The 13,134-nt window shown below is 37.1% G+C and overlaps 1 protein-coding gene across 2 annotated transcripts in view; it reads right to left on the bottom strand.

Moving 5' to 3' along the window:
* The window catches only part of LOC138715226 (E3 ubiquitin-protein ligase SIAH1B-like), a 38,565-nt gene extending 30,959 nt beyond the window's left edge, over positions 1-7,606 (bottom strand). Inside the window, exon 1 of one of the 2 annotated variants that reach the window (XM_069847918.1) lies at positions 7,232-7,606. The gene's annotated coding sequence lies outside the window, so the exon portion shown is untranslated. The other variant, XM_069847921.1, reaches the window with a different exon arrangement.
* Between the last annotated feature and the right edge of the window lie 5,528 nt (positions 7,607-13,134).

The following is a 13,134-nucleotide window of genomic DNA, read 5'->3' as shown; positions in this document are numbered from 1 at the left end:
TGTGATGTTTCGAACGATTACATATTTCCGTTTTAAAGTAGTTTTAACTAGAGCGTTCTGAATCATCTGGAATTGGAATTTGAAATTACAGAGTGCGAAAAGAAGGACCTAGGATCGAACCCTCACTTACTTACTTACAAATGGCTTTTAAGGAACCCGAAGGTTCATTGCCGCCCTCACATAAGCCCGCCAGCGGTCCCTATCCTGTGCAAGATTAATCCAGTCTCTATCATCATACCCCACCTCCCTCAAATCCATTTTAATATTATCCTCCCATCTACGTCTCGGCCTCCCTAAAGGTCTTTTTCCCTCCGGTCTCCCAACTAACACTCTATATGCATTTCTGGATTCGCCCATACGTGCTACATGCCCTGCCCATCTCAAACGTCTGGATTTAATGTTCCTAATTATGTCAGGTGAAGAATACAATGCGTGCAGTTCTGCGTTGTGTAACTTTCTCCATTCTCTTGTAACTTCATCCCGCTTAGCCCCAAATATTTTCCTAAGCACCTTATTCTCAAACACCCTTAACCTATGTTCCTCTCTCAGAGTGAGAGTCCAAGTTTCACAACCATACAGAACAACCGGTAATATAACTGTTTTACAAATTCTAACTTTCAGATTTTTGGACAGCAGACTGGATGATAAGAGCTTCTCAACCGAATAATAACACGCATTTCCCATATTTATTCTGCGTTTAATTTCCTCCCGAGTGTCATTTATATTTGTTACTGTTGCTCCAAGATATTTGAATTTTTCCACCTCTTCGAAGGATAAATCTCCAATTTTTATATTTCCATTTCGTACAATATTCTGGTCACGAGACATAATCATATACTTTGTCTTTTCGGGATTTACTTCCAAACCGATCGCTTTACTTGCTTCAAGTAAAATTTCCGTGTTTTCCCTAATCGTTTGTGTATTTTCTCCTAACATATTCACGTCATCCGCATAGACAAGAAGCTGATGTAACCCGTTCAATTCCAAACCCTGCCTGTTATCCTGAACTTTCCTAATGGCATATTCTAGAGCGAAGTTAAAAAGTAAAGGTGAATTGGAAAAGCATCAGATAGAAACTGACCTATACGGACTCTGCTGTATGTTTCACTGAGACACATTTTAATTAATCGAACTAGTTTCTTGGGAATACCAAATTCAATAAGAATATCATATAATACTTCCCTCTTAACCGAGTCATATGCCTTTTCGAAATCTATGAATAATTGATGTAGGCCTACTGTACCCTTATACTCCCATTTTTTCTCCATTATCTGTCGAATACAAAAAAATCTGATCAATAGTCAATCTATTACGCCGAAAACCACACTGATGATCCCCAATAATTTCATCTACGTACGGAGTTATTCTTCTCAAAAGAATATTGGACAACATTTTGTACGACGTCAACAAAAGTGATATTCCTCGAAAGTTACCACAGTTGGTTTTGTCCCCCTTTTTAAAAATAGGTACAATTATGGACTCCTTATCGAACCCTCACAGGCAGTCGAAATATTGATAGAATGCATTACTTTAGCTGACAGCCATGAACTACCTTGAGAGATCCAAATGAATGTTTCTTTCCTCAAACGCATCTTATGAATCAATATATATCAGTCTATCCCTCTGTGTTTATTACTTTAGCTGTTTTCAGTCATTATTAAAACTAAAATATAAGCTCTGCGGTTTAGAGAATTCTAATGACGACAAATGTCTACCCCTAGTCGTGTTGTGCGTGATACCTAAAACAATTTATGAACGGCTTAAGCCAGACACCCTGCATAACATAATAGTAATATGCGTTACAAGAGCGGTATGTTGACGTTTTCATGTTCGAGAAAAAGATTGAAAAAGCGAAAAGTAGTTGAGCTTTTTTAATTTCCGAGAACATGAAAACAAACATACCTCTCGTGTATCGTACATTATTTTCTGCGAAGATCGTTTATTACATACCTGAAAGAGGAATTTCTAATTAGTTGCAATGAAATCTCCATCTTGGTTTCTGTTCAATGACGGCAACTTTGGAAAACAAATATATCTATCTTCAACATTGTTGCTATAAAATGTTTTCTGTGTTTACTATATTCCAGCAGGCCGTGATATACGTCTGTCTTTTTTCCCCCCCAGTCTATAAATGCGAACTTAAAACAAACGGTAAGGTTATGTAATGATTTATTTTTCATTTTAATATTTTAACAATATTATTTATATAACATATTGCAGTAATAACATCGGCATCTGGAATCTTGTTGATTTTTTCACGGCTTCCTTAATGTTACTTGCATTACAAATGCAATAACTTTTGTGGTGTTGTAGAGTTTACTTAATTTTTGCAAATATTTAAAAACAATAATTAACAGTGCAATTTAGGTGAAATTGCAGTGGTAAGTTTCCAATTTATAATTATTACTATGTTAAACTTCTCTAAAAATAATATGTTAAAAGCCTAAAGCAGTAAAATGAATATGGCGCTTAAGCGGTAAGAGAGGGAAATTGTTATGTGTGTTACGTTGGGAATACTGAATGTGATATTTCACACTTACCGCGTATTGGTTTTGTGCGGAAAGCAAGCAAATACGCACGATCTCGCACAAAAAAAAAACTGTACCCATACCATCGTAGCGCTGTAGTCTTACTTGTTAGTCCGTACCATCACTGCTTGTATTTGTACGCTAAAATTTATACAAGCGGATATAATCTGCAGTGCCTGGGGAAAGTGACGTGAGTCAGTTTGCACAAACCTATTTTGATAATTTATTGATAACTTACACTGGTTTATGTCGATTTGATTATTTTTTTCTGTATGAATTATTGTAATGGGAGAAATACTTATGTCTCTTTTTCCAAGCGAGCAGATGTTCCATAAGTTGTCAATAAATTATCAAATAAGGTTTGTGGAAACTGACTTATGTCACTTTTCCCAGGCACTGCAGATATAACAAATGCGTTCTCATCATAACTTGTAGTTACTTGCACGCTACAATTCACAACATAAGTGGATATGTAACAAATATGTTATCTTAATTCATAATACCATAAATTGTCAGCCTCAATTCTAGGAGCTGTTAATTTTATTTCCACAACAATTAATATAAAACCAATTAATATAAACATTTGCTCGCTGTAGTTCAGAAGATAATGAACCCCATGCCATTACAGCTTGTCAGTTAATTGCACGCCACAATTTAGATGGCATGTGAATACGTGACAAAAATGTATTCTTAGTCCATACCACCGTAGCTTGCCAGTTATTTTCACGCTAAAATGTATAAATGCAAATAGTTTGGAGCAACAGTAACAAATAAAATGACATTCGAGAAGAAATTAAACGCAGAATAAGTATGGGAAATGCCTGCTGTTATTCGGTTGAGAAGCTTTTGTCATCTAGTCTGCTTTCAAAAAACTGAAAGTTAGAATTTATCAAACAGTTATATTACTGGTTGTTCTATAATATATATGGTTGTGAAACTTGGATTTTCACTTTGAGAGAGGAACAGAGGTTAAAAGTGTTCGAAAATAAGGTGCTTAGGAAAATATTTGGGGGTAAGAGGGATGAAGTTTCAGGAGAATGGAGAAAATTACACAACGCAGAAGTGCACGAATTGTATTCTTCACCTAACCTAATTAGGAACTTTAAATCCAGGGCATGTAACACGTATGGGTGAATCCAGAAATGCATATAGTGTGTTAGTTGGGAGAGACGTAGATGGGAGGATAATATTAAAATTGATTTGAGGAAGGTGGGATATGATTTGCTCAGTGTAGGGACCGATGGTGGGCTTATGTAAAGGTACGGTCACACGTCGCTACTTTTGCAGCGCAACTTTTGTACTGCAGGTGCAAAAGTTGCGTGTCGTGTTCACACGTAAGCCAAAAGTAGCGCGCTGCACGCTACTTTTCGTGCTGCGCAACCCGAGTGCTGCAAAAGTTGCAACTGGAGGTTGCGAGTCTGTTCACACACAAGGCGCTACTTTTGCAGCCGCAGTCATGCTGCAGGTTTCCATCTCCGTGTTGACTTCTTATGTTCGCATCATTAAGAAACTCATGCGAAAGCTTCCTTATCTATTATTTGCTTTTCTGTCGTATCTAGTATTCAGAAATTGACATTATTTTTACTAAAAGCTTTTAAAAACGCCTATATACTTAAATGATAACCAACAGTATATTCACGTAATCAATGTTGACAACCCTCCTGTTTGGAACAACGCTAAGGAAAATTTAAAAAATGAATTATATCGTCAGCAATTATGCTCAGACTGTGTTGTGTATTTAATAACTGTTACAAATAATTTATTTTCATCACATTTAACATTAAAATATATCCAAACAATAAAAGTATCATTGGCACATTTGGGTGTTGCAACCGCAGCAAAAGTTTCAACAAAACCGATATCAAAAATGCTGCGGCTGCAACCCTGAGAACCCTTTCACACGTCGCTACTTTTAAGCTGCGCGCAGCATGGAAAAGTGCTGGCAGCAGGTTCGGCAGTCGCTACTTTTCGGGTTGCACCGTTGTTCACACGTCGCAGTACAAGAGTTGCGCAGTTTTTTGTACTGCATCGCTGCAAAAGTAGCGACGCGTGACCGTACCTTAAGGGCGGCAATGAACCTCCAGGTTCTCTAAAAGTAATTTCTAAGTAAGGTCATACCATCGTAGCGCGTAGCGGTTCAGTACTATGGTACCAGTTCCAGAAACACAACAAATACTTTTGTGAAATTTATTATTTTTATTCTAGGGATTCTTACAACACACTTAACAAATGTGTATACCGCACATACCATCGCAGTTACATGCACTATGAAAATTATAAGCCTAGGATACATAGATACGTAACAAATTATGAATACGTGCCCTATTACAGTAGCGTAGCGTATCGTTTATTTGCATGCTGTATAATATTATGCGACAGGTATAAACGTAACAAATTCGTACATAATTTTATTGGTAACCATTTTATTTCTGTGGGTTGTTATTTTTTATGCTGGAGATAATGTGACACGTGATATAGCCTATATAGCCTAAAGTGTATGCAGCTCAAATATCGGTGAGGTTTGAATACACGGCACATTATTGAACTCGCCTACAGCGCCATATAAAGAAACACACGAAAATTATACAAATTAATAAAGTGTCATATAATCAAACATTGTCTGCAGCTCACACCATCATGGCGTGTCAACTTGTTGTACTTTCAGAAATGCGTTACGTAAGGGTGTGATTTTTTGGTATTAACGAAATACGCGAAATGTTTGAATACAGTGTCGTGACATTCGTAAAAAAACACATCTCTCGAAGGGGTAATTAGAAAATTAACGACATTTAACCGCGAAATCTAATGACTTCAACAAAATTACTTCATAGTCACGAAATTAGTACTGTTCTCCAACCAGGAGATCAACCATGAAAGGAATGTGCTTACTATTGCGTCATCTATTGGAGCGAAGTAGATAGATAATATTATCGTTATAACGTCAGTTTAAAAACCATGCGCTCTCCTGCATATATGTTATTTCCTATATGAGGGATTAAAAGACCAGGAGATTAACAGTGATCTAATTTTGTAACTAGGGTAGTATAAATATGTGTGTAACAATGTTATTGTTTGTGCTGTGAGACCGAGCCAATAGAGATACAAGTACCCACGTGTGTGACCTTATGACATCTTATGACATCAACATTCATTAACTGCATTACCCCGCTCCGTTTCATTCCGCAAAGACTTTCTCGTGGTTGGAGCACAGTAGGCCTACTTAAAACATGTTTTATTTTTTTTTACGAAATATTTGTGAAAACGAACAGATAATCCTTCGTCAGCTGTAAACAGTGGTCTCATAACATCTTTGCATCGGACTAGGAACATAGCAGTTTTGCTTCAACATGTCTTCGAATGCTGCAGTTTTCTGTCTCAAACATTCATAGTGAGAGAGGACGTTCGACATACAAAGATTTTATCTAATCGATAGTTCGTTTGTCGTGTTCAAATATTAAAACTATTCTTAACCTTTATATACAAGAGAAGGATAGTTAAGTATTGTAAACAGATGTAAGATTTGGTGTTTGGGATCAGATTGGATTCGCCCCGATTTGTGGATTGGTCAGAATAATTTTCAATGCTTTTTATAAATCTGTGTAAACTGATTCGTAAGTAATGATTGAAAGTAGGTCTACTTTTCAAGAAAAATTTTTGAATGTTCTATATCACGCGACATTGAAGTTTTTTTTTTTTTTGACAAAAAAGTAACAAAGTGGTACAATTTTCAGAGGAGAGGTAGTTTATATTAGAAAATAGCAAAAAATTGGAAGGAACTGTTCGGTGTAGGTAACCTAAAAATTATTTGACACGTAAGAAAAAAAGGTAGAACACTTCAAAATGAACGCGGAATGCACATTTCACGTCACTTTGTGTATGCAAGGCATATCAAAAGTCTAAACTAACCTAAGCTGTCACAGATTCGTATATGCAAGGCTACTAAAAACCTAAATTAACCTAATCTAACCTGTATGCAAGGCATACGGAAAGCCTTACATAACTAACCTCTCACAGATTCCCGCACCGTAGAACTTAGAAAAATGCAAAGTGGAAGTTTCAGTGTAGTGTGCTATATAAAAGCCAAAATTTCTTTTACGTAATATAATGTTAATAGACTAATATTGAAAGTATTGGGAAATTTGTAACAATTAAAATTAGGACATTAGTAACTGGGGGTGCTATTCATAGACATTTCGCAGCACGCGCTACGAGCGTACTAAGCTAGCCCCGGCTATCCACTGGTTACTAGTACAGAATTCAAATCATATCCTATCGCTAACACTGGTTTATGAATACGAAAAACGCTGATCATCCACCGGAAGCACGCGCTAAAAATGTCTATGAATACGGCCCTAGATTTCTGTATGGTGGATTACATAGTATTACTCTGATATATAGGATATCTTTACGGTATTTGTGCGGCATATCCTGATATTTTCACGAAATATTCACCGAAATCATGATTGAAATAAGCACCGAAATAGAGGTAACATAATCACAACAAAAATCATATCCTTAGATATACGTAACTACTTAATATTGTATTATATTTGACACTGCGTCACCTCATAACACCTCCGAATGAGCGTAAAATTCCTCACTCTATAACCCGCATTGATTCAAAAGCCGTGAAGGTGTTAGTACGAACACAAAGCACAATAACCTATATTCTCGTACTGTAGCTCGCTAGCACTATCACTTACTGCAACACGACACTTCCTACAGCAGACGCTCTGCTCCACTTGCAAAACCACACAAGTCAGCGCTCTGTAGATAACTGATAAATGTCTCTGCCGCTGCCGCTGCGTGGGATTGGGCTTTGTTTCTCCTCTGTGTCAGTTAGGTGCTTCCCCTCTTAGCGTAATGGTCATGCACTCATGTGGTAGTTTTTCCGCATATGAGTTTCCTCCTAGATCTAGGAGATTATGCAACCGAGAACGGGCGATAATATGAGACAGTCTGCCCTACTCTACAGTTCACACGTGAAAACATAGACAAAAAACCCGTATGTCTCTGGAGTAGAGGGTAGCATTGATAATCTGTCACTTGGACTTTGCAAACAATGCGCAGAGACGATACCTTTCAATTTAACACTTGAACTCGCCCGTTTCGAAGGGGTGTTAGATGAGTCTAAATACGAAAGTGTAAAATTCTCTCTCCCTAGAACGCATAAAAATTTCATTCCAGTGATGGATAGTATCATGGCCATTACCGCTAAGTGCTGCTGTTGCGCAATGGATTCCGTGAAACACAAGTGAAATGTTCTTACGCTCAAATCATCGAGCGCTACTTCATAGTATAGTTGCGATGTTGGCTACACTGCTCTTCACGTCACATGACTCACATGACCACCATTTAAAATTGTCATAGGATTACGAAAACTTTGGTACTTTTTACGCTATTATGAAGTGATGAATGTACAGTATTAAATATAAACATTGTACGTATTTTAAAATTTTATTTTTAATTATTTATATTAAAATTACTAAATTTCAACATGGAAAAGAAAATATTTGTGCAGTATAGGGTTTTTTTATATAACCTATAAACATATTTTTCAATTATCCGGAAAAATCAGTTATCCGGCACTGGCTTTGTCCCACAGTTGCCGGACCAATAAAATTCTAATTGTATTAAGTCTAATAATTAAAAATATTATAGATATTACAAACATAAGAACCAATAAAATGAATCGATTAATATTTACATCTCCATCTATGTAATCATCACTATACAAAATAATATACCGAATTGCACGATAAAATTATTCAGTGTAAATGAAATTCTTAACTTAAAGATTTAATCCGTATTAACCAATATCATCCCATACGAGGAATTCTACTGTATAATGGTAGTTAAAATGATGTAAAGTTTTACCTTCAGCAATGTAAGCACTGCTTACAGATCAAAATTACTAAAATAAATAACGTCTTAATTTCATCAAGTAGTCTTCAGTAGGTGGGAAGATAATATTAAAATGGATTTGAGGGAGGTGGGATATGATGGTAGAGACTGGGTTAATCTTGCTCAAGTTAGGGACCAATGGCGGGCTTATGTGAAGGCGGCAATGAACCTCCGGGTTCCTTAAAAGCCAGTAAGTAAGTAAGTAAGTCTTCAGTAACTGCACCGCAGTTTAATGTGGCTTGAAGTATGTTTACATAAAGGCAATACTCTTACTATGCGCATTTGTGAGTGGATGGTTGGCTGGCTCAAAGAAAGAGGGAACTGAGTAGAACATATGACTGCTCATTGCTGTCCATGTAAGCATTTAGTGAAAATGCTGAAGGTGAATTTATACTAAGGTTACCAGACATCCTCTTTTATCAGAAAAGTCTCCAAATTTTTCCTTTTGTCCCCAAACAAAATTCATCTCCGAATTTAATAATTTCTCCTCTGATATTCCCAGATATTATACACCGTGATTCAAAATGAAAGAGCAGATTTCAATTTTGTATTGCAGACAAACTATCAAAGACAGAAACACATTGCGCATGTTACTGGATAGAGGAAGGTTCAAAGTTTGAACACAGCTGCCCTGTTGTTTGTTTATAGCAACATGGCTACTACACCGTAGGAAAAATCATTTTGTGTGTTGGAATTGGTGAGATATCATGCTGCAAAACTGGTTGTTTCCGCAACTTCATGAAGATTCCAATTACTTCATTTTCTTGCAAGATGGCATCCCGCCTCACTTTCACCTTGAGGTATGGCATTATTTGAACATCACCATTCCACAACGTTGGATTGGAAGAGGTGGACAACATCTTGTTCATTGTTTTTGGCCTCCCAGGTCACCAAACCTTACTCCCTGTGATTTTTATCTGTGGGGTTACATAAAAGACACAGTGTTTGTCACACCTTTGGCAGCTACTCTTGAAGATCTGAGAAATCGAATTGTGGAAGCTGTCAATTCAATAAATTGATGCATGTGTGGAATGAACTGGACTACCGTCTCGATATTTCTCGCGCAACACAAGGTGCTCATGTTGAGTGTACAGTGCCTGTAGGATAAAACTTTGAACCTTCCTCTATCTAGTGACATGCGCTATGTGTTTTATTTTTGATAGTTTGTCTGTAATAAAAATTGAAATCTGCTCTTTCATTTTGAATCACGGTGTAAATAATTATGAAAGTACTGTTGAATATCCCAGTGCCTGGAGTATTCAGGCACGAGATAGGATATATGTTGAATGTACTGTATATTGCTGAGATCTCCTGCAGATAGAGAAAAATTTGAAGAGACAATTCGTTAGTTTTTTTTTTCTTTCAAAAATATAGATGTACTTGACATGGATGAAATAATTTATTTGATGAAATTTCATACTTGAAGAAATATGTGACTCCAGAGAAAATAGCAAAATGGATTGAAAACAATGCTTATCTTCGCTCAAAATGGAGTGAAATTTAAATGTTTTTTTCTTTAGTTTCTTTTCTTTTAAATATAGATGAAAGGTAAGTTGGGCTATAGCCACTGCCAGCATTTTTGGCGCATGTCCTTGAGTAAAAACCCAATCAGTGAGCATTTATTGCCAGTGTAGCTGAGAACGGTACTACCCAATACGTGTCCACACCTCTGGAGTAACGGTCAGCGCGTCTGGCCGCGAAACCAGGTGGCGCGGGTTCGAATCCCGGTCGGGGCAAGTTACCTGGTTGAGGTTTTTTCCGGAGTTTTCCCTCAACCCAATACGAGCAAATGCTGGGAAACTTTAAGTGCTGGACCCCGGACTCATTTCACCGGCATTATCACCATTCCATTCAGACGCTAAATAACCTTAGATGTTGATACAGCGTCGTAAAATAACCCAATAAAATAAATAACCCAACACGTCACATCAGCAATCTACCCGCTGCGTCAAAGGCAAGACACACTTCGCGTTTCTGGGGTGTGTCCAGTGAGGGGCATCTGTTGCCACTTCGGCTGAGAGTGGTACCATCTCCTAAACAGATGGGATGTCAGCAATCTGCCAATCACATTTGTCAGCTTTCTCGTCCACATTTTGTGGCAAAGTTAAGATACTCGCTCTCAATGTTCCCATTACTTATTTCACACGCCAGAAACAGTGGTACTGGCATCCCCTAAATATGAAAGTTCAACTTTGATGCATAGTAACACCTGAACCCTTTGTAATTTTAAAATAAGACTTTATTGGTATATTAATTTTGTGTATTTTCATCTTGTCAGTTGTGTAAATGGTCGAAGCATCTTTTATGAAACAAGTAAGTACAATTATAATGTTGAGGGTATGCAGTTGCGCCGTGATATGGGACAAGAGAATCTCCAGGCTGTAACTTTCCGTAGTACAGGATAGAACATAATCAAGGGGCAAGTGCGTATTCTCTGTTCTTTGAACTCAAATGCATGTTTCAAATTTTATTTTATTAATTCCTTTTGATAATTTACGTATTTCGGCAATAAACGGTGTTCAGGGAATAAGATTAACACTCCCCGAGATGGCAGGACGAATCTCAAATGAACTACAGAGATATGGACTGAAGTTACACTTGCCCCAGAATTGCACTTACCCCAATTCACCTTACTTGACATGGATGAACTAATTTATTTGATGAAATTTCATATTTGAAGAATTATGTAACTCCAGAGAAAATAGAAAAATGGATTGAAAAAATGCTGTTCCTCGCTCAAAATGGAGTGAAATTTTTTAATTTTTCCCTGAGAAAATTATTCCCTTTGCACAACTTAAAAAATTGATTGAACTATTTCTTTGTCTTCCTGGAAGTAATGCTTCAGTGGAGAGAGTTTTTGCTTTAATGGACCTGATGTGGACATCCATAAATCCAGAATGAGTTTAGAAACTGTTCCAATTATGTTTGTTGTCTTAACAGATTTTAACAAGGGCCTATCAGAAGTTTGTTGCAAAATTGAGAATCCGGAGAATACCTGCTTAAAAAAATTCACTGTTCTTTTTTTTTTTCAGTAGTAGGTTATTTTACGACGCTTTATCAACATCTAAGGTTATTTAGCGTCTGAATGAGATGAAGGTGATAATGCCGGTGAAATGAGTCCGGGGTCCAACACCGAAAGTTACCCAGCATTTGCTCATATTGGGTTGAGGGAAAACCCCGGAAAAAACCTCAACCAGGTAACTTGCCCCGACCGGAAATCGAACCCGGGCCACCTGGTTTCGCAGCCAGACGCGCTGACCGTTACTCCACTTCACTGTTCTGAAAATAGCAATAGAATTAATAATTTTTGCATGTAAATAGAATGAGTATTTGATTCTTTAAAGTGTGCAAAAATATATAAGTGAATGGCTAACTATAGATATCCTACAAGCAAAACTCAGCTCGGACTCCACGCGGCGCGCATGCTATACCCCTCTTACTCCCCTGCAGTAGGCTTGAGAGCATGCTGGGAACGGGAGCATACGTTATCTGAGCGAGACAGTCACGCCCGCTGGTTTCTGCGCATTGAGTTTTCCTTGTTGGATGTATATGTAAATGCTAAAAGCACTTTATTCATATGTCAATATCTATCCCCAGAAATTGTGAAAATAATTTGGTAACCTAAATTTATATGGTAGTTTTTAAGCCCCAGAAAGGAGGCAGTGCACAGGATCAGAGGAAGAGCGGCCTAGTTCACAAAAGGACTAGTTGCGGTAATAAAATTAGTTTTGTCTTCTTATATGTTTGGTCAAGCAAACTGTCTCCTTTCTGGGACTTCGGAAGTATCTCTATGAAAAACTTTTTCCTAAGACTGTACTTGGGTCATCCAACAATTAGTAGCAACACCTTAATCGAGCCCCTACAGCCGAGGCTGCGCAGAAGTTTAGCGTAGGGACAAATTGAAGCTTGCGTCCGCCGCCATGCTTTGGGAGAAGCACCGGCTAGCAGACGGCTGCACTATACAATGCTGAATGTGTAATATATATGTTTGGTGTCTCTTATAAATCAATCTGAATGGATAAATGAAAAAAAAAAATCTTATTAACATTTAAAGCGACCACGTTAAAGACATAATTAAGCTTAGTTACCGTTAGTTTGACATGAAACGAAAGAAAAATGTAACAATTTGATACCGTAACTAAAGATGTTGTATAGTTATTTGACAACATATAGAGCGAACAGAAATACAAATGCATATTGTAGTAATAGTTCAGCAGATGAAAAGAAAATTATTAGTATTAACTATTATTAACAAAACACTGCCTGTGTAACACGTTACATTAGGCCTATATTGTAAACACGTTTGCTTTGATATGGACGAGAAATGAACAATTATTATTTATTCGCTTCCATATCACATAATATAGGCCTACACCTGTAAAATAGAAACACGTACCTAGAAATATAAGTAGACCTACCGTGCAATAACTTATTATCACAACTGTAGAATGAAATAAACGTTACATGCATGAATTAGTCAATTAGTCATTTAATAGAACTCAGGCCTAGTGTACAGAACATCTTGCCTATTGATTTATTATTATTATTATTATTATTATTATTATTATTATTATTATTGACTCCGTTAAATATTGTCTTACAACCAGTGGCGGCTCGTGGGTATTGAATTAAGGGGGGCTGGATACAAAAATAAACCAAGCAACTTACTTTATTTAAAGATTAGTTCCATGCGTCTTACCTT

Source organism: Periplaneta americana, chromosome 15, assembly GCF_040183065.1.
Source record: "Periplaneta americana isolate PAMFEO1 chromosome 15, P.americana_PAMFEO1_priV1, whole genome shotgun sequence".
NCBI lineage: Eukaryota > Metazoa > Arthropoda > Insecta > Blattodea > Blattidae > Periplaneta > Periplaneta americana.
The sequence above is the reverse complement of the archived record's forward strand: the minus strand, read 5'-3'. Positions and strand labels throughout refer to the sequence as shown.